Consider the following 19,458-nt stretch of genomic DNA (forward strand, 5'->3'; position numbering starts at 1 on the left):
ACAAATACTTAAATAAACATTGAATAATTTAAATTATGGTTATACTCCGGGGCTTGCCTTGCAGGTCAGCGGGGTTAATGAAATCTTCTGGAGCGGGCTCAACGGCGTTCTCCAGCTGCTCTTCTGCTCGCGGCTCCTGGACCGGCTCAGCAACTAGCTCGTGGACAGCTGCGTTCGCGGCGTCTACACGAATAAAATATGCCATGCAACAATTAGAACACAGTGCAATGCATGAGCACTTACGATGCGATGAAAAGATCAACACAAATTAGCCTGAAGTATTTCCTTCCAAAAACAACTACTAACTTTGCTTAGAGCAGCATGGATTAAAACCGGAGTTTGTTTTGTTGAGGTACACATGCATGAAAATAATCAATTACCAAAAGGATAAAGGAATAAAATGAAGCTAGGAACTAATTAAAGATCAAAATTTAACACGCCACAGAGATCTATTAGCTAAACTTTGATATCAAGAAAAGCTACTGATACGAAGTGCGTAAATAAATTAATAACACTTGCTGATAAAGAAAAGCATTTCTTTTAGCCCTAGAAAAGGAAAACGAGCAATAATAGCTCCACAAACGTGCACAAAGGTTATGCACCTGAAACTTTTTCAGTGAACCACACATACCAAGAGTAAGCTACTGCAAATTTTTCATAATTTTTAGAGCCATGGAACTACCGTCATTAAATAAACTAGGTTAAAGGCAACCTGAATTTTCAACAGGGGCAAAAGTGGTAATTCACAGGCACAAGTATTTTTCCTCAGAAGCTTTTGATTTTAGAAACCTAACCAAATTGAGTTTGAAATTTTAGGATTTTTCTGCATTTTTCTACAATTTTTGGAATGTTTCTGCCATTAACAAATAAAGAGAAAATAAATAAAAAGGGGGGTGGCTGACAGCCGGGCCCCACATGGCAGTGGGCGCCGGCCCAGCTGCTCCCCCCCCATCCCCTGCTTCGCGCGCATGGGCGGCGAGCAGCCCAGGCGGCCTGCGGCGGCGCGGCTCCGGCATGGCGGCGACGCTCCCGCCGGCGGCAGCCGGCCAGCGGCGCGGCGGGGCTAAGCCGCGGCCAGGGCGGCTTACAGAGCCGCAGCGCGCGCAGGGTGGCTAGGGCGTGCGGGGCGGCGCGGCAGTGTGTGCAGGGCAGGGCGCGCGGCGGCGCGCGGCCGTTCCGGCCCGGCCACAGCCAACCGGCGGCGGAGGCGGGCGGCATCGCGGCCAGGGGGTCCCGGCGGCCCTAGGGCGTACGGCGGCGGCCCGCGAGCTGGCGCAGGGAGGGCCGGCGGCGTGCGCGCACGGCAGGCGGCGCGTTCCACGGCGGCACGGCAGCGATTCGACGGCGGCGGCCGCGGATTAGGGTGGGGAGAGGGTCGGGGAGTAGGAATAGGCCGCGGGGAAGCTCACCATGGACTTGTTTTGCGCGAAGGAGGGCCGGAGGAAGGTCGTCGGCGGAGAGGGGCGGAGCTCGGTGACGACGGCGATGGCGGACGGCGTCTGCAGCTCGATTCGGCCGGGGTAGGGGCTCGGCCGTGCTCGTGGGTGGTCAGAGTGGGTGGACGGCGAGTCTGCGTGGCTCCGGGTGTGACGAATCGAGGCGGGGTGGTGAGCCGTGGCCGGCGCGGCGGACGGCGGCGACTCTGCTCGACCTAGGTCCGCGCGAGCCCGAGGAAAGGGAAAGAACGGGCGAGAACGGGAAGCTTCCAGTGCGACCGCGAGGATAAGAATGACTCACGGACGACGAGGATCGTCGGCGGTCACGACGCGTGGCGTCCCTCGCCAACGGCCAGACGCCGGCATAGGCTGTCACAGTGGAAACGCTGTCACTACAGTGAACTCATTTGAAACGAATTTGACTCAAGTTTGACCCTCTAGAACTCAAATTTTGATATAGGAACTTGAAATTTGGCCAAAATAAAAGTTGTAGAGGATTAAAAGATCTACAACTTTCGTTTTGGGCGGAAGTTGATTTGGAGCTCAGATCAAGGACAAAAACAAGATCGAACATCGCTAAAACAAAGGTTTCTATGCGAACCCGATTAACGCTAACGACGAACTCGAGTCCACGATTAGCGAATTAACTCGTGATTAGCGAGCACAATTAACACAGGGGTGTTACAGCCTTCCCCCCTTAAACGAATCTCGTCCCGAGATTCACACACGATAGAAAGTACAAGGCGAGAAGGTTCGAAGATGTAGTACCTGGATGAGCGTTTAAAAAGTCCGGATACTTGGATCTCAGAAATTCCTCTTTCTCCCAAGTAGCTTCTTCTTCGAAGTGATTACTCCATTGTACTTTGTAGAATCGGTTGGTTGTGCGACGAGTAACTCGATCCTTGCGATCAATAATCTTGATAGGATGATCAGGATAGGTGAGATCAGACTCTAATTGAATCGAGTCACTTTCTACAGCTTCCGTCGGAACTCTAAGGCACAATCTGAGTTGTGACACATGGAAGATGTTATGAACTGCAGAAAGATTCGCTGGAAGATCCAACCGATAAGCCACAGGACCGCATCGTTCAACAATTGGATATGGACCGATGTAGCGGGGAGCTAGCTTTCCTTTTATTCCAAACCTTTGCACACCTTTCCAAGGTGAGACTTTCAGATAGACGTGGTCACCGACCTTAAAGACGAGTGGATCTCTTCTTTTATCCGCATAGCTCTTCTGTCGAGACTGTGCAATCTTTAAGTTGGCTTGGATAAGGCGGACTTGTTCTTCAGTCTCTTGAACCATGTCGGGCCCAAAGATTGTTCTTTCTCCGGTTTCAGGCCAATTGAGAGGTGTACGGCATCGACGACCGTATAGGGCTTCAAATGGTGCCATTTTGATGCTTTCTTGATAACTATTGTTATAAGAAAATTCAGCTAATGACAAACATTGATCCCATTTCTGTGGATAGGTTAAGACGCAGGCACGGAGCATATCCTCCAAAATTTGATTTATCCTCTCGGTTTGGTCGTCTGTTTGAGGGTGATATGCCGAGCTGCGAATAAGATGCGTTCCCAAGCAAGCATGTAATTGTTCCCAAAAACGAGCAACGAACTGAGTTCCTCGATCGGAAATGATAGTCTTTGGCACACCATGTAAACATAGTATGCGATCCATGTACAATTCCGCATATTGCTTGGTCAAGTACGTCGTCTTAACTGGGAGGAAATTTGCCGACTTGGTCAGTCTATCCACTACAACCCAAATAGAGTCGTAACCCTTTTGAGTTCGAGGTAAGCCGACGATGAAATCTATACTTATATCTTCCCATTTCCATTCTAGAATATTCAAAGGTTGAAGAGTCCCAGCTGGTCTGAGATGACTGACTTTAACCCTTCGACAGATATCACACTCTGACACATACTTGGCTATTTCCCTTTTCATCCGAGTCCACCAAAATCATTGCTTCAGGTCTTGGTACATCTTGTTGCTACCCGGATGAATTGATAATCGTGAAGTATGGGCTTCGTCAAGAATTTGTTTTCTAAGCTCAAAATTCTTAGGCACCACTAATCGGTTCTTGAACCATAACACATTCTCGGTATCCTGGTGGAAGCAATTCACTTTAGGGTCTCCTTCTGATAGTCTTCTCTGAATTTCCTTCACCCCTTTATCTTGCTTTTGTACTGTGATGATAAGGTCATGGAGAGTAGGAGTAAGCTCTAGATGAGCCAATGTGCCATGTGGTAAAATGCTTAAATTCAGCTTTTCCATTTCATAGCAAAGAGATTCGCTTAATGGTATAGCTGAAATGCAATGACAGTGAGCTTTGCGACTTAGCGCATTGGCAACTACATTCACCTTGCCAGGATGATAATGCACTTTGAGCTCATAATCTTTAATCAACTCAAGCCATCTTCTTTGACGCATGTTCAAATCAGCTTAAGTGAAAAGATATTTGAGACTCTTGTGATCGGTATAGATGTTGCACAATGAACCTAAGAGATAGTGCCGCCAGATCTTCAGAGCATGGACCACAGCTGCCAATTCAAGATCATGAGTAGGATAGTTTTCTTCATGCTGCTTGAGTGATCGAGAAGCATAAGCAATCACTCGGTTCTCCTGCATCAAGACACAACTGAGTCCTGTGCCCGAGGCATCGCAGTAGACATCAAATGGTTTTGTAGTATCGGGCTGGGCCAAGATTGGAGCAGAAGTGAGAAATGTCTTCAATTTCTGGAAAGCTTCCTCACATTGGGCACTCCAATAGAATTTGACACCCTTCTTAAGAAGTTCAGTCATCGGCTTCGCAATTCTGGAGAATTCTGGAATGAATCGGCGATAATACCCAGCTAAGCCCAAGAAACTGCGGATTTCAGGAACTGAAGTGGGGGCTTCCCAATCGAGTACATCTTGTACTTTACTGGGATCCACAGAGATGCCCTCAGCAGATATGACATGACCGAGGAATGGCACTTCCTTCAGCCAGAAGTCACACTTGCTGAATTTGGCATAAAGCTGGTGCTCTCTCAGACGCGGAAGTGCTATGTGAAGATGATGAGCATGTTCTTCCTCATTCTTGGAGTAGATCAAGATATCATCAATGAAGACCATGACGAACTTGTCTAACTCTGGCATGAATACCGAATTCATGAGGTATATGAAATAAGCGGGGGCATTGGTTAATCCGAAGGACATCACCAAATACTCGTATAAACCATAACGAGTAGAGAAAGCTGTTTTTGGTATATCCACCGGTCTGATTTTGGTTTGATGATAACCAGATCGTAGATCTATTTTTGAGATAGCTCCAGCTAATTGATCAAAAAGAATATCAATACGAAGAAGTGGATATTTGTTTTTGATGGTGAATGCATTCAGAGGTCGATAATCCACACATAGCCTCAGTCCGTGATCTTTCTTCTTCACGAACAGAGCCGGGCAACCCCAAGGTGAGGTGCTCGGTCGAATAAAGCCTTTATCTAGCAACTCTTGCAACTGGATTTTTAATTCCGCTAACTCACTTGGAGTCATTCTGTATGGTCTTCGAGATATGGGCGCTGTGCCAGGCTGTAACTCAATGACAAACTCAATATGCCGATCGGGAGGCATGCCTGGCAAATCCTTCGAAAACACATCGGGGTATTCACAAACCACCGGAATTACTTCTAGAATTTTCCCTTCAAGATGATATATGACTGTGGCTGGAATTTCATGCTGGGAAAGATGAATATCCATAGAACCATACATGGAAGAGTTGAACTGAAGAATACGAGAAGAGATATTGATGACAACGCCATGCTTCTTCATCCAATTCATTCCAAGTATGATATCTATCCCTTGACTTGGAAGAACAATGGGAGTGAGTGGAAAATTTTTCCCACCCAAGTTAAGGGGAACATTTCGAACTACTTGGCCAGCATTTAACCGGGTGCTAGGTGTCTGAATAATGTAGGGTCTCTCTAGGCATGTTACTTGTAAGTGAAGTCATGCCACACATGCTTCACTGATAAAATTATGAGATGCTCCCAAATCAAATAACACAGTAACAGGGTAGTGATCAACGGAGAACGTACCCGCCATCACTTGGGTCCCCTCCGGAACTTCTTCTAGAGCGGTGTAGTTCACGCGACCAGTCTTGGCAGGTACAATCTTCTTTTTCTGATCCTTCTGGCTGGAACCTTGACTCAGCGCAGGAGTCTTGTAGTTATTCTGCCGAGGTGGCAGACGGCAGTCACGTGCAAAGTGCCACAGGTTACCACAATTGTAACAGGGGTAGTTGTTGGGGCGTGGAGCTTGTAGCATTAGGGGCCTCTGCTGCTGTGTCGGGAAACGGGGTGCCCACTGCTGCTGTTGCTGTGGTGGTCTAGCAACCCAACGACCCTGCTGTGGAGGACGGTTTGAAGTGTAACACCCCGGTGTTAATTTTGACGCTAACATTGTGCTTAATCGCTAATCGAGGCTAATCATCGTCATTAGCGCTAATTGAGTCTGCATAGTAACTTTCGACTGAGCTACGTTCAATCTTGTTTTTCTCCATAATCTGAGCTCTAATTCAACTTTTGCCTAACATCAATGTTCTAGAACTTTTCTTTCTCTGCAACTTTCATTTTGGCCAAAATTCAAGTTTCAGTACGAAATTTAAAGAAAATTTTTAATTTTGCTTTGAATATGACATTTTCAAATGCACCTAAGTTTTAAATGTTTATCTTTCAAACTATTGTTCAAATGAAAAAGTGCCTGAAACAAAAGTTGAAGATCTCAAAATTTTGAACAACTTTCGTATTCAAAAGTTTTTCATTTGAGACCAAGAAAAAGGAGAAAAACTGAATTTACCAACTGCATTTGGAACTTCAGTTTATTTACAAAACTGCCCTCATGTCCATCTCGTCTCTTCCTTCTCTCTCTGTCTCACGCCGTGACGGCACCGCCGCCGCCGTTCAGTCTCGACGTTTGTGCCCACGCGTCGCCGTGCCGACGTCCGCACCCCCACCTAACGCTTCTACGATGTTCCAGTGGCCAACCCTAGTTTCCCCACCTCCTCTTCTTCGTCCTCGCGATCGAGCTGAGCCGAGCACCGAGCTGCCGCCGCCGGCGACCGCCCCGGCCGTCCCTCGCCGCTCCGCTCGATTTCGCCGCGCCCAGAGCCGCACAATCCCTCCCTCTACCTCCTCCGCCCGTCACTGAGCTTGGCCGAGCCCCCACCTGGCCGAAATCGGGCCGCCGCCGCCATCCACCATCGTCGTCCGCCCCCGCAGTTCGCCCTCGCCGTTGAACCCCCACCTCCGGTCCTCTCCGCCCAAAATCAAGCCCCTGGTGAGCTCCACCGTGACCTCCTCTCCCTCCCCGACCCCTTCCCCGGCCGAATCCCGAGCCCCCGCCGCCGCAGCGCCGTCGCGCCGCCGTGTCCGCGCCGCCCCCACTGTGCGCACGCCGCGGGCAACTCTACGCCAGCCCGTGCGCCACCACCGTGCGCCCCACCGCCGCTTGGCCTTCCTGATGCTCGCCCCGCCTCGCTTTTCCGCCGCTTGGCCTTGCCGCGGCCGGAACGCCGCCGCCGACGCCGCGCCGTCGCTCCTGCCGCGTGCGCCGCCGCCGCCGCGCGTGCGCCCCTGCACCCCTACCCGCGCGCGCTCCGCACTCCGGGCGCCCTGGCCTCGGTTCCGCCGAGCCACGCCGCCGGCAAGCCGCCGCCAGCGGGAGCCAGGGCCGCCGCGGGCCGCCTGCCCCTGGCCGCGCGCCGGCCGGCCGGCCGCCCGTGCGGGCAAAACAGAGGAAGGGGGGAGCGGGCCTGGGCTCCCTTGCATGTGGGGCCCGGCTGTCAGCCGCCCCCCCCTTTTAATGTTATCTTTATTATCTTTTGGCAGAAAACTTCAAGATTTTGTAGAAAAATAAAGTGAAATGAGAAAATTGCAAAATAAATTTTGTTAGGTTTCTAAAATCGAGATCTTCAGAAGAAAAATTCTTGTGCCTGGGAAATGTCACCTTTGCCCCTACTAAATATTAGGGTTGTGTTTAATCTAGTTTAATTAATCCAGGTTGTTTCATTGCTCTAAAAATTATGAAATTTATTCGGTAGATTATTCCTTGTATGTGTAGTCCACTGAAAATTTCCAAGTGCAGGGCCTATGTGTATCTTTGTGGATCTATTGTTGTTTGATTTCCTTTTCTAGAGTTAAAGTAAATACTTTTATATGTCAATAAATGTTGGTAATTTATTTATGCACTCCTTATCAGTAGTGTTTCATGATAGAAAAGTTGTGCTGCTAGATCGTTGCGGTTGGTTAAGTTTTTGTGTTCAGCTAGTTCCTAGCTCTAGTCTTTCTTTATTTTTCACCATGGCTAAGCAATGCCTTATTGCTTCCTTTTTGTTTGTGGTGCACCTAGCCTTCTTAATGCAAGTCTAGTAGTGTTGTTGAAAGGAAACACTTCAGGCTAAGCTCAGTCGGAAATTAAACCTGCCAAGCAGCACCAAGTCGTTTCCTTTATCGCTAGTTTTCAGGGTTGTTCGTTAATTGATTGCCGTCATATCTTCTTTTACTCGCATTGCTTTGCCTCCTGAGTGCCTTGCACCGTTGTAACTCCTGCATGGCATCTTTTCATACGTGTAGACGTCACGAACGAAGCGGTTTACGAGCTGGTTGCTGAGCCGGTCCAGGAGCCACAAGCAGGAGCACAGTAGGAGGACGCAGTCAAACACGCTCCCGAAGAAATCGCTAACCCCGCTGACCTGCAAGGCAAGCCCCGGAGCATAACCATAATTTAAATTATTCAATGTTTAATTAAGTATTGTGCATTTATGTTCTAGGAGTTGAATGGAACCATAGTATGCATGTTTTCTCTAGGTACCGTGGGCCTATACTAGTATGCAGGTGTCGATAGAAATGCTTTGCTAAATAGGATTTCGGTAGAAGTCGAGTGATTGCTGTCACTCGCGAGTTTAGGATCTTGATCCCTTAGCTTTGGCTTGGAATTGCGTTGATGAGTAAAAAGAATTGGAGACCGGGCGGGAATGAGTTGGAATAGATGAGAAAATGAACTCCCGCCTGTGTCGATTGAGGACCATACCGTTGTTGGCCCTGATGACCGAGTTTGAACAGTACTAACCACATACCGGAAGTAGGAGGTAGTCGAAACCGGTAAGCTGTGTACCACGTTACAGCGGTGATTTGAATTCCGTCATGCTACGCTGGGCGTGGGAGTTGGCGGGTGTTGGATAGGATGCCGCCTCCGGGTTCTCCGGGAGTTCACTGCGAGGGGCCCATCACCTGGGTTTTAGCAGGCGTAGTTTAGATGCCGTGGTAATATGGAAACAATTGACGCGCATGGCCCGATGGGGCTTACATGTGTCGTGTGAGTTAGGTCCACCTTGCAAGGTTAAATCGGATCGATTCGCCGTCTCTCTCGGTTAAGAGAACCTTGGTCACTGCGTCACATCGTAGTAAGAAAGTGAATTGAAAACGGAATGGAAAAAGGTTGGTCTGTGAGTTCTGAAAGATAATCTGTTCCACCATGCGTGCTCTAGATGATTAGGCGAATTTAGTTAATACTTGGTATACTAAATGGAGCTAAAATATTGAAAGTAAGGATTCATTAATAGTAGCCTTTCAGCAAAACAAACTCCAGAGCCAAAAAGCTTTGCATGTCTAGATAATGGGCTAAGTATACCCATAGTCGGGTAAGCCTTGCTGAGTATTAGTATACTCAGGGTCTGGTTGTAACCCTTCTGAGCAGGTGGTATTCCGGAAGACTTCGAGGAAATTAGTGCGTCCTGGGGTGGTCAGCCTCTTCCTCCAGGTTGGACGGTCGAGTGGATTCCGTCTTCTCCGTGAAGTGAAGGCAGGTGAGCCTCACATCAGTGGGCAAGATGTGAAGTTCGTCTTTTGGTCATCAACGTTATATACCGTGCGGTATTTTAAAGTTTGTTTCAAACTGTTTGTATTTTCCGCTGCGTTTGAACTCTGTATTTGAAATGTAACTCTGGCTTATAAACTTTATTGTAAATTGATTTGGAGACTTTCATATAACTTTGGTTGTAGGTTAAGTTTGAAAACTTTTGTTGCTTGTAATCACCTGTGCTCGTCTTTTGGCGAGAGTTCCTGTGCAATCGATCCTGGTTAAAGCAGGCAGTCTGAGTGTATTGGTGAAGTGCGGTATCGGAGGAGTAAGTTTAATGATTAATTAGTGCACTTAATCAGTATTATTTGGACTGTTCTGTGACATGAAGCCTGCTGATTCCCCGTCTGAACCAGCTTGTACCTCTGGGGTGCATTGCTGGATGATCCAGCAGGTGCCTTTCTCTTCTTATCAGCCTTGTGTGCCAACGTGGCATCTTCCTGCGTGATGGCTTTATTAACCAGATCGGTAAAGTTGTTGCACGTGATGAGAGCAAGCTTGTCTTGAAGCTTTGTGCTAAGTCCCCTTCTGAAGCAATCCTGTTTCTTTTCATCCGTATCCACATGGAAACCACCATACTGGGATAGCTGATTGAAGGTCTGAGCATAATGGAGCACGGTATTGTTCCCTTGCTTCAGGGCTAGGAACTCTGCCATTTTTCTCCTCATCAAACTGGTAGGGATGTGGTGGGCTTTAAAATCTGCCACAAACTCCTCCCAGGTGGGACGTGTACCAGCGGGAAGTAAAGCCTTGTGATTGACCCACCATATTTTTGCAGGTCCCCTCAGCTGTTGCGCTGCAAAGGCGGCTTTGTCCATTTCCGCGCAATTGAGGATGCTGAACTTATCCTCAATGGTGCGAATCCAAGCATCATCCTCAAGGGGATCATCGGACTTATGGAACAGAGGTGGCTGGGTGGCCAGAAAACCGACATAGTCAGTTTCTGCTGGTGGTGGCGGGGGAGCATGTCGACCTCTGCCGGCATTGACTTGGGCTTGCACGAGTTGCCTTATCAACTCCGTCTGCTCGTTGCGGTCAGCGATAAGAGCCGCAACAGCTTGAGCCAAAGAGGGAGGTTGTTGGGGCAGTGCTTTGTGATTATCATTGCCATGATTATCACCCATCTGCAAAATAATCATTCCCCTGGTTAGCCATTTCGCTATCAGGACTAATTCATGCAAATAAAGAATGTGCATATATAATATGAACACACGGCATGAATCATTTCTCCTGCGATCTGGTTCACCAAGGGAAATAAAATGGTTTACTTCGGTTGAAACCGCATCTACGCAACTTGAACCATAGATTGGTAACTCAGTTGCACGATTTCCGACCAGAGCAGCTCTAGCGTAGGTAGCACTGAACATCTCCGAAAAAGGATTTTAGATTCGCAGATAACCAAAGCACAGTTCCTCACTGGAGTTCCAAATTTTTTCACGTACCTGCAGAATAATTTTTCAAGAAGCGCAACAGTAAAACATGGCGATCAAAAATAAGTTTTTATGAAGCGCAACCGAAGTAACAAGACAATCAACAACTTGGGTATGCAAGATGCAAGATGCATGCCACGTTCTAGCATTTCTCACCCAAACAAGTACCAAAATATGGTATACGAGAACAATCGGTGGCACAATTACGTACTCTCCCTATATATAGACTAGTCGTTCCTACGATCAAGGATTTTATAACACGCTTAACGTGGTTAGTTTCCTGCAAAAGAACATAGAGACAGATATAATTATCCATTTCTGGACCCTTCGTGCCAGCACACACGAACGGCCCCCATGTGTCCTACGCTACACGGGTAACACATATGCAGTTTCCCACATATTCACACATACATTACCATCCACTATAGAGATGGCACCCAGACGTTCGACGCTAAATGGGCAGCGCTGCATACGTCATAACAACGTATTCACTTCCCGTACACTCGCCATACGGGACATCCAAGGGTAGACGTGTCCCAAGGGTCACGGTCATGGCCAACCGCATGACAGGTTTACATCTCGTAACATTGCCTTACGAAATGACCGTGATCACAATCACACGGCATGAAATCCGCACTCCATATCAGGCGGCAGATAGCGACAGGCTCGTTTGAATTGAGCCTTATCACCTCCTCGTATGCTCATCATATGGGACCCGCGCACGTATGAAACACGTGGGCTATTCTAAAGGACTACCAAGAATGCTCACCTTGCTTACCTCAGCGTAGGTGCGTCGTTACCGAAATAAGTTTTAACAAAAAGTAAAAGCTGGAAGTGCTGGAATAAAATAGATACTTAGTTGCCACCTAACTTATATAACATAATTAGGGCATACGAACTATCTATCCTATTTCTTAGCGCATCTAGGGTCAACTTTTCGAAAAAACCCGAAATCGTTGCTAGGTAGGAGTTACTTAACGTAAATAAGCACACCAGTAATCACCCTAGTGCAATTTAGAGCTCTGATGCCAGCTGTACCAGCACCGTCCAAATTAAACTGGCTTAAATGCACTAACCATCATCTTAATACTTAATCAAGTTACTGTGCACTTAAAACGGTGTAACCTGATAGGCTGTCGGGTAAAATCCCGATTAAACTACTGTACTCCGGGATCACAATTGCACTTAGACCCGTACGAAGACGAGCACAGGTGATACCAGCACACAGAAGTCTTCAAATTAATTTACAACACCGGTTTTACATAAAAGGTTTAAATACAAACAACAGAGTTCAAACGCACAGCGGAAGTTTAAAACTGAGTTCGAAATACAAAACGATAGCTACGACGACGATATAAGGGGAGCTCCACATCCTGCCCACCGATGTGATGCCAACCTGCCCCACTTCACGGGGAAGACGGGGCCCACTCGACGGTCCACCCAGGAGGAAGCGGCTGTCCAAACCAGGACGCACAGATCTCCTCGAAGTCAGCGGGAACACAACCTGCTTAAAAGGTTTCAACAACAACCCTGAGTATACTAATACTCAGCAAGGCTTACCCAACTTTGGGTATACTTAGCCCATTATCTAGACATGCAAAGCTTTTTTGGCTCTGGAGTTTGTTTTACTGAAAAGTTACTACTAATGAATCCTTACTATCAATATTTTAGCTCAATTTAAGTTTATCAAGTGCCAACTAGATTTGCCTGACATCTAGAGCAAGCATGGTTGATCATATCAATCTTTACAGAGTAACATCATTATATCATCATCATTCCAAATCTTTACTACGATGTGACAAAGAGATCAAGGCTCTCATAACCGCGAGTCACGGCGAATCGATCCGATTTAACCTTGCAAGGTGGACCTAACTCACACGACACATGTAAGCCCCGTCGGGCCACGCGCGTCAACTGTTTCCACATTACCACGGCATCTGAACTACGCCTGCTAAAACCCAGGTGATGGGCCCCTCGCGGTGAACTCCCGGAGAACCCGGAGGCAGCATCCTATCCAACACCCGCCAACTCCCACGCCCAGCGTAGCATGACGGAATTCAAATCACCGCTGTAAAGTGGTACACAGCTTACCGGTTTCGACTACCTCCTACTTCCAGTATGTGGTTAGTACTGTTCAATCCTCGATCAACACTGCCAACAACGGAACGGTTCTCAATCGACACAGGCGGAGATTTCTTTTCATCCATTCTATACCCTTAATCCAACTTATTTCCGCCCGGTCTCCATTTCTCTTTACTCAACAACTCATTTCACAGCCATAGCTTAGGAATCAAGATCCTAAAACTCGCGAGTGACAGCAATCACTCGACTTCTACCGAATTCCTACTTAGCAGAGCATTGCTAACGATACCTGCACACTAGTATGGACTTATGGGTACCTAGGGAGAACATGCATACTAGGGTTTCATACAACTCCTAAAACTTAAATGCACAAATACTTAAATAAACATTGAATAATTAAAGTTATGGTTATGCTCCGGAGCTTGCCTTGCAGGTCAGCGGGGTTAACGAAATCTTCTGGAGCAGGCTCAACGGCATTCTCCAGCTGCTCTTCTGCTCGCGGCTCCTAGACCGGCTCAGCAACTAGCTCGTGGACAGCTGCGTTCGCGGCGTCTACACGAATAAAATATGCCATGCAACAATTAGAACACAGTGCAATGCATGAGCACTTACGATGCGATGAAAAGATCAACACAAATTAGCCTGAAGTGTTTCCTTCCAAAAACAACTACTAACTTTGCTTAGAGCAGCATGGATTAAAACCGGAGTTTGTTTTGTTGAGGTACACATGCATGAAAATAATCAATTACCAAAAGGATAAAGGAATAAAATGAAGCTAGGAACTAATTAAAGATCAAAACTTAACACGCCACAGAGATCTATTAGCTAAACTTTGATATCAAGAAAAGCTGCTGATACGAAGTGCGTAAATAAATTACTAACACTTGCTGATAAAGAAAAGCATTTCTTTTAGCCCTAGAAAAGGAAAATGAGCAATAATAGCTCCACAAATGTGCACAAAGGTTATGCACCTGAAACTTTTTCAGTGAACCACACATACCAAGAGTAAGCTACTGCAAATTTTTCATAATTTTTAGAGCCATGGAACTACCGTCATTAAATAAACTAGGTTAAAGGCAAACTGAATTTTCAACAGGGACAAAAGTGGTAATTCACAGGCACAAGTATTTTTCCACAGAAGCTTTTGATTTTAGAAACCTAACCAAATTGGGTTTGAAATTTTAGGATTTTTCTGCATTTTTCTACAATTTTTGGAAGGTTTCTGCCATTAACAAATAAAGAGAAAATAAATAAAAAGGGGGGTGGCTGACAGCCGGGCCCCACATGGCAGTGGGCGCCGGCCCAGCTGCTTCCCCCCCCCGATCCCCTGCTTCGCGCGCACGGGCGGCGAGCAACCCAGGCAGGGCGCGCGGCGGCGCGCGGCCGTTCCGGCCCGGCCACAGCCAACCGGCGGCGGAGGCGGGCGGCATCGCGGCCAGGGGGTCCCGGCGGCCCTAGGGCGTGCGGCGGCGGCCCGCGAGCTGGCGCAGGGAGGGCTGGCGGCGTGCGCGCGCGGCAGGCGGCGCGTTCCACGGCGGCGCGGCGGCGATTCGACGGCGGTGGCCGTGGATTAGGGTGGGGAGAGGGTCGGGGAGTAGGAATAGGCCGCGGGGAAGCTCACCACGGACTTGTTTTGCGCGAAGGAGGGCCGGAGGAAGGTCGTCGGCGGAGAGGGGCGGAGCTCGGTGACGACGGCGATGGCGTACGACGTCTGCAGCTCGATTCGGCCGGGGTAGGGGCTCGGCCGCACTCGTGGGTGGTCAGAGTGGGTGGACGGCGAGTCTGCGTGGCTCCGGGTGCGACGAATCGAGGCGGGGTGGTGAGCCGTGGCCGGCGCGGCGGACGGCGGCGACTCTGCTCGACCTAGCTCCGCGCGAGCCCGAGGAAAGGGAAAGAACGGGAAGCTTCCAGTGCGACCGCGAGGATAAGAACGACTCACGGACGACGAGGATTGTCGGCGGTCACGACGCGTGGCGTCCCTCGCCGACGGCCAGACGCCGGCATGGGCGGTCACAGTGGAAACGCTGTCGCTACAGTGAACTCATTTGAAACGAATTTGACTCAAGTTTGACCCTCTAGAACTCAAATTTTGATATTGGAACTTGAAATTTGGCCAAAATAAAAGTTGTAGAGGATTGAAAGATCTACAACTTTCGTTTTGGGCAGAAGTTGATTTGGAGCTCATATCAAGGACAAAAACGAGATCGAACATCGCTAAAACAAAGGTTTCTATGCGAACCCGATTAACGCTAACGACGAACTCGAGTCCACGATTAGCGAATTAACTCGTGATTAGCGAGCACAATTAACATAGGGGTGTTACAAAGACGGTGTTCGGTGGGCATCTTCAGAAGATGGAAGGACCCGCTGAAGCAACCGAAGACCCGGCCCAAGGTCGGAAGGGCTCAAGGCCTTGATAGCTTTAACACTTACTTAGTGTTACCCCCAGACAAGCCCCGGTGCATGACCTACTATTTTAAATTATACAATATTATATATTTATTACTTGTGCATTATATTTCAGGAGTTGTTTGAAATCTTAGTTGGATGATCCCTGGGTTCCCTTGGTCTTGTACTAGTATGTGTAGGTCGATAATCATGTCATGCTAAATAGGACTCGGTAGAAGTCGAGTAATTTCTAGTTACTCGCGAGATATAGGATGTTTTTATATTTCTAGATATGAGTTACTGAATCTAAGAATGAAAGGAAATGGAATGTGAGACCGGACGGGGAAGGTGTAGCTCCGTCTGTGTCGGTTAAGAACCGTCCGTTGTCTGGCCCTGCTGATCGAGTTTGACATTGTAATAACCGCATGCCGGGAGTAGGAGTTAGTCGAAACCGGTAAGCCTAGTACTGCTTTGCTTCGAAAGTACAGAAACCCGCACCCAACTCCTAGGGTAGTCGAGTGGCCGCGGAGAAATGAGTTGCATATATTTATTTTTGGTGGTCTCACGTAGGGCTCGCCTGACTATATACCGTTGGACTGGTTCCTGTAGTTCGAGGCGGGGAGGGGAAGAGTTGGTGCGTGTGGTCCGACAGGGCTTATGCATGCTGTGTTGGTTAGGTCCACCTTGCAAGGTTAAATCGAATAGATTCACCATCAGTCGCTCTCGGATATGAGCACCTTGATCGCAGCACCACATCGTAGTAATACTTTATGGAACATGAGTGATATATGGAAATGATTATTTTGATTTAATATTCAACGTTTACCATGTCTGCTTTAGTTATGAAAATTTTAGTTGATGAGTTAATCTATTTAGAACCTTGAGCTAAAATACTGAAAATAAGGATCCACTCGTAGCGGCTTTTTGGCAAACAAACCCACCAGCCAAAAGCTTTGCATGTCTAGATATGTGGGCTAAGTATACCCAATAGTCGGATAAGTATTGCTGAGTATTAGTTGCTCAGGGTTTGTTGTTTACCCTGTTTCAGATATGGGAGCTAATCAGGACAAACATCGGTGGGCTCGATGTGACGTCCTTATGTCGTCTTAGTTATCGTTTTATTTTGTTCCATTTGGTTTTTAATGAAAGGTTTCCAGAGGTTATATCATCTTCCGCTGTTTTCATTCCTTTTGTAAATTCTAAATTAAAAGCTGTTGTTTTAAAATATTTATGTTGTTATCTGTTTTGTAAAATTTGTATGTTTTGTGATTGTTTTAATTCTATTTACTTTTTTTTTGTAAAATTATATCATGCTAGTACCGTCTGCGCTCGCCGTTTTGCGGGACTACGGGTGATGTTTCGATCGGCCTGTGAGTTGGAAACAGACTGTCAAGTTATGTTTAATTAAGCTAATGCGCCTGATGTGTTCAAATAATGGCGGTTATGCTTAATTAAGCGTTTTAACTTGGCGATTCTGTCACAACCTGAACCCCCAGATCTTGCTACAGCAGCATCAATATTAATTTTCATGAAATTCGATGGAGGTGCCACCCATCTTGGTACTCTTGCATTACCAATGCAATTCACCTTCATAACATCATGACGTTGCGCTAAAATTCATAGATTCAAGTAACTTGTTAATCACTGTATATATCGAAAATGGACTCTGAAAAAATCCCTCATGAATCGCTTTCCTCCTTGCACCCCAAATAGCCCAGCATGTGATCAACAGTTTTGTAAATGAGTTGTGACATACAGAATCTAACAATGAAAACAGCCATAATTTGGGATTCTCCTCCATATTTGATAATATATGTTCAGTCAACTCCTCATCTACAAGAGCCCAAACACACCTGGCCATATTACAGATAGTAAAGCATGCCTCTAAGTGTCTTTTTCAGCACCACAAATTTTACATGCTACTGATTTTGCCATGTTTCTTCTCTTTAGAACAGCATTAACAGGTATCGAGTCTAGAGAAAGTCTCTAGGCAAAAACACGAATTTTGGAAGGAACTCTCACCTTCCACAACCTCTTCCATTGGTCAGCCACCTTCTTTATGCTAGAACACTCAGTGTTATCTTCCAGCCAATTCTCACGGTTCATCTTAGTTTGGACCAGCATTCGATAAGCAGATCTGACTGTGAATGATCCATTCTTTTCATAATGCCAAGCCCAGAAATCTGATTGGTTCATTGAACTAAGAGGGATATTTTTTATAGCTTCAATATCCATCTCATAAAAGAACTGATGAAGCATATCCATTTTCCATTGGTTTGATGTTGAGTCAATAAGTTCATGCACCCATATTGGGGGATTACATGATTTTGCTGCCACTGGACGCAAGAGGCCTGAACATGGTATCCAATTATCCTCCCACACCTTAGCTTCTTTGAATTTTTAATTTATTTAATACAAAATTATACTGTAATTATGGAATAATATCCTAAATCTGTGGAGTTTCAAAATTATACCCCTTTCGTCTGCCCAGCAGACGAAATCTAAATTTCGTCTACACAGAGGACGAAAATACAGTATTTTCGTCCTATCATCAGACGAAATCTAACTTCGTCGAACCAGTAGACGAAAATGCATGAAAAGGACAATTTTCGTGGGGCATGCTAATTTTCGTCTACCCGTTGGATGAAATTTATAAATTTCGTCCAATGGACAGACGAAATCTAATTTTCATCTACCCATTGGACGGAATTTATTTGTCATCGGCAGCTCCGAATTTCTATTTTTGAATAGATATTTGAACACCTTTCTGATATTTTGCATAAAAATAAATTATACATTTTTGTAGTCCAATGTTTCCTGTACTTAGTGGTAAATTTTTTTCCCAAAGATTTTGCATAAAATAATTTTTTATATACGTCCAAAATGAGCCACTTGTAATGGCAAAACGTAGACATACTGCCATTACAAGTGGCTCAATTTGGACATATATAAAAAATTATTTTATGCGAAACCTTTGGAAAAAATATTTACCACTAAGTACAGGAAACATTGGACTACAAAAATATATGACTTATTTTTGTGCAAAAGATCAGAAAAGTGTTCAAATATCTATTCAAAAACAAGAACTCAGAGCTGTCAATGACAACTAAATTTCATTCAATGGGTAGACAAAAATTAGATTTCGTCTACCTGTTGGACGAAATTTATAAATTTCGTCGAACGGGTAGACGAAAATTACGAAAATTGTCCTTTTCATGCATTTTCGCCTACTTGTTCGACGAAATTAGATTTCATCTAACGATAGGACGAAAATACTATATTTCCGTCTTCTGGGTAGACAAAATTTAGATTTCATCTGCTGGGTAGACGAAAGGAGTATAGTTTTGAAATTCCACAGATCCAGGGTATTATTCGGTAATTACAATATAATTTTGTATTAAAAAATTAAAAATTCTAGTTTCTTTACCCGATCCAATTCTTCTAATAAGCCCCTGCTTAAGAACATCCCTCCCTTCAGTTAGTGCTCTTCACACCTGAGATGGTCTACTACCCAAAGGAGCTTGCAGAAAATCACAAGCTGGGTAGTAAACAACTTTTGATAATTGTGCAGTCATCGCCATGGGGTTCTGTAAAATTCGCCATGCTTGACGCGCGAGCAAAGCCAAATCGAATAACTCAATGTCTCTAAAGCCAAGACCTCCCATGAACTTTGGTTGAATCAGTTTTTCCCAAGCTACCCAGTTAGTTTTGCGCCTCCCATTGATAGTACTGCCCCACCAAAATTTCCGTATTAGCAAATTTATATGCTGACAAAGACCTCTTGGACGACTGCTTTGATTAGCACTTATTGCCCCCTGCCGAGAGAGAATGCTCCATCCACCCTTGAATTCTTTTCCATACTCTGTCCTTGAGATATTTGAACACCCCATTCTTTGACTTGCCAACACCTGTCGGCAAACCCAGATATCTCTCAGTCAGCGATTCGTTTTCAACATGTATTATTGTTTTTATTTTTGAACAAAAAATAAAAACAATAATGCATTATTGTTTTTATCCCATCTTTAAGGGTTTGTCCACAACCTTTACTGAAGAAAAAAGAGGATTTAAAAAAAAACTTGACCTGCGGGGGTAAGACCGCCCCCACGGCATTGTTTGAGAGGTAAAATGACCTTCTCACAGCAGGCCAAGACTGTCTCACCCGTACACGGGGGCCCGTCGCCTTATGAGTTAGGCCGGGCTCCATAGTGCTTTGGACATGAGGCAG

This window comes from Panicum virgatum, chromosome 6K (genome assembly GCF_016808335.1).
Source record: "Panicum virgatum strain AP13 chromosome 6K, P.virgatum_v5, whole genome shotgun sequence".
Lineage (NCBI taxonomy): Eukaryota > Viridiplantae > Streptophyta > Magnoliopsida > Poales > Poaceae > Panicum > Panicum virgatum.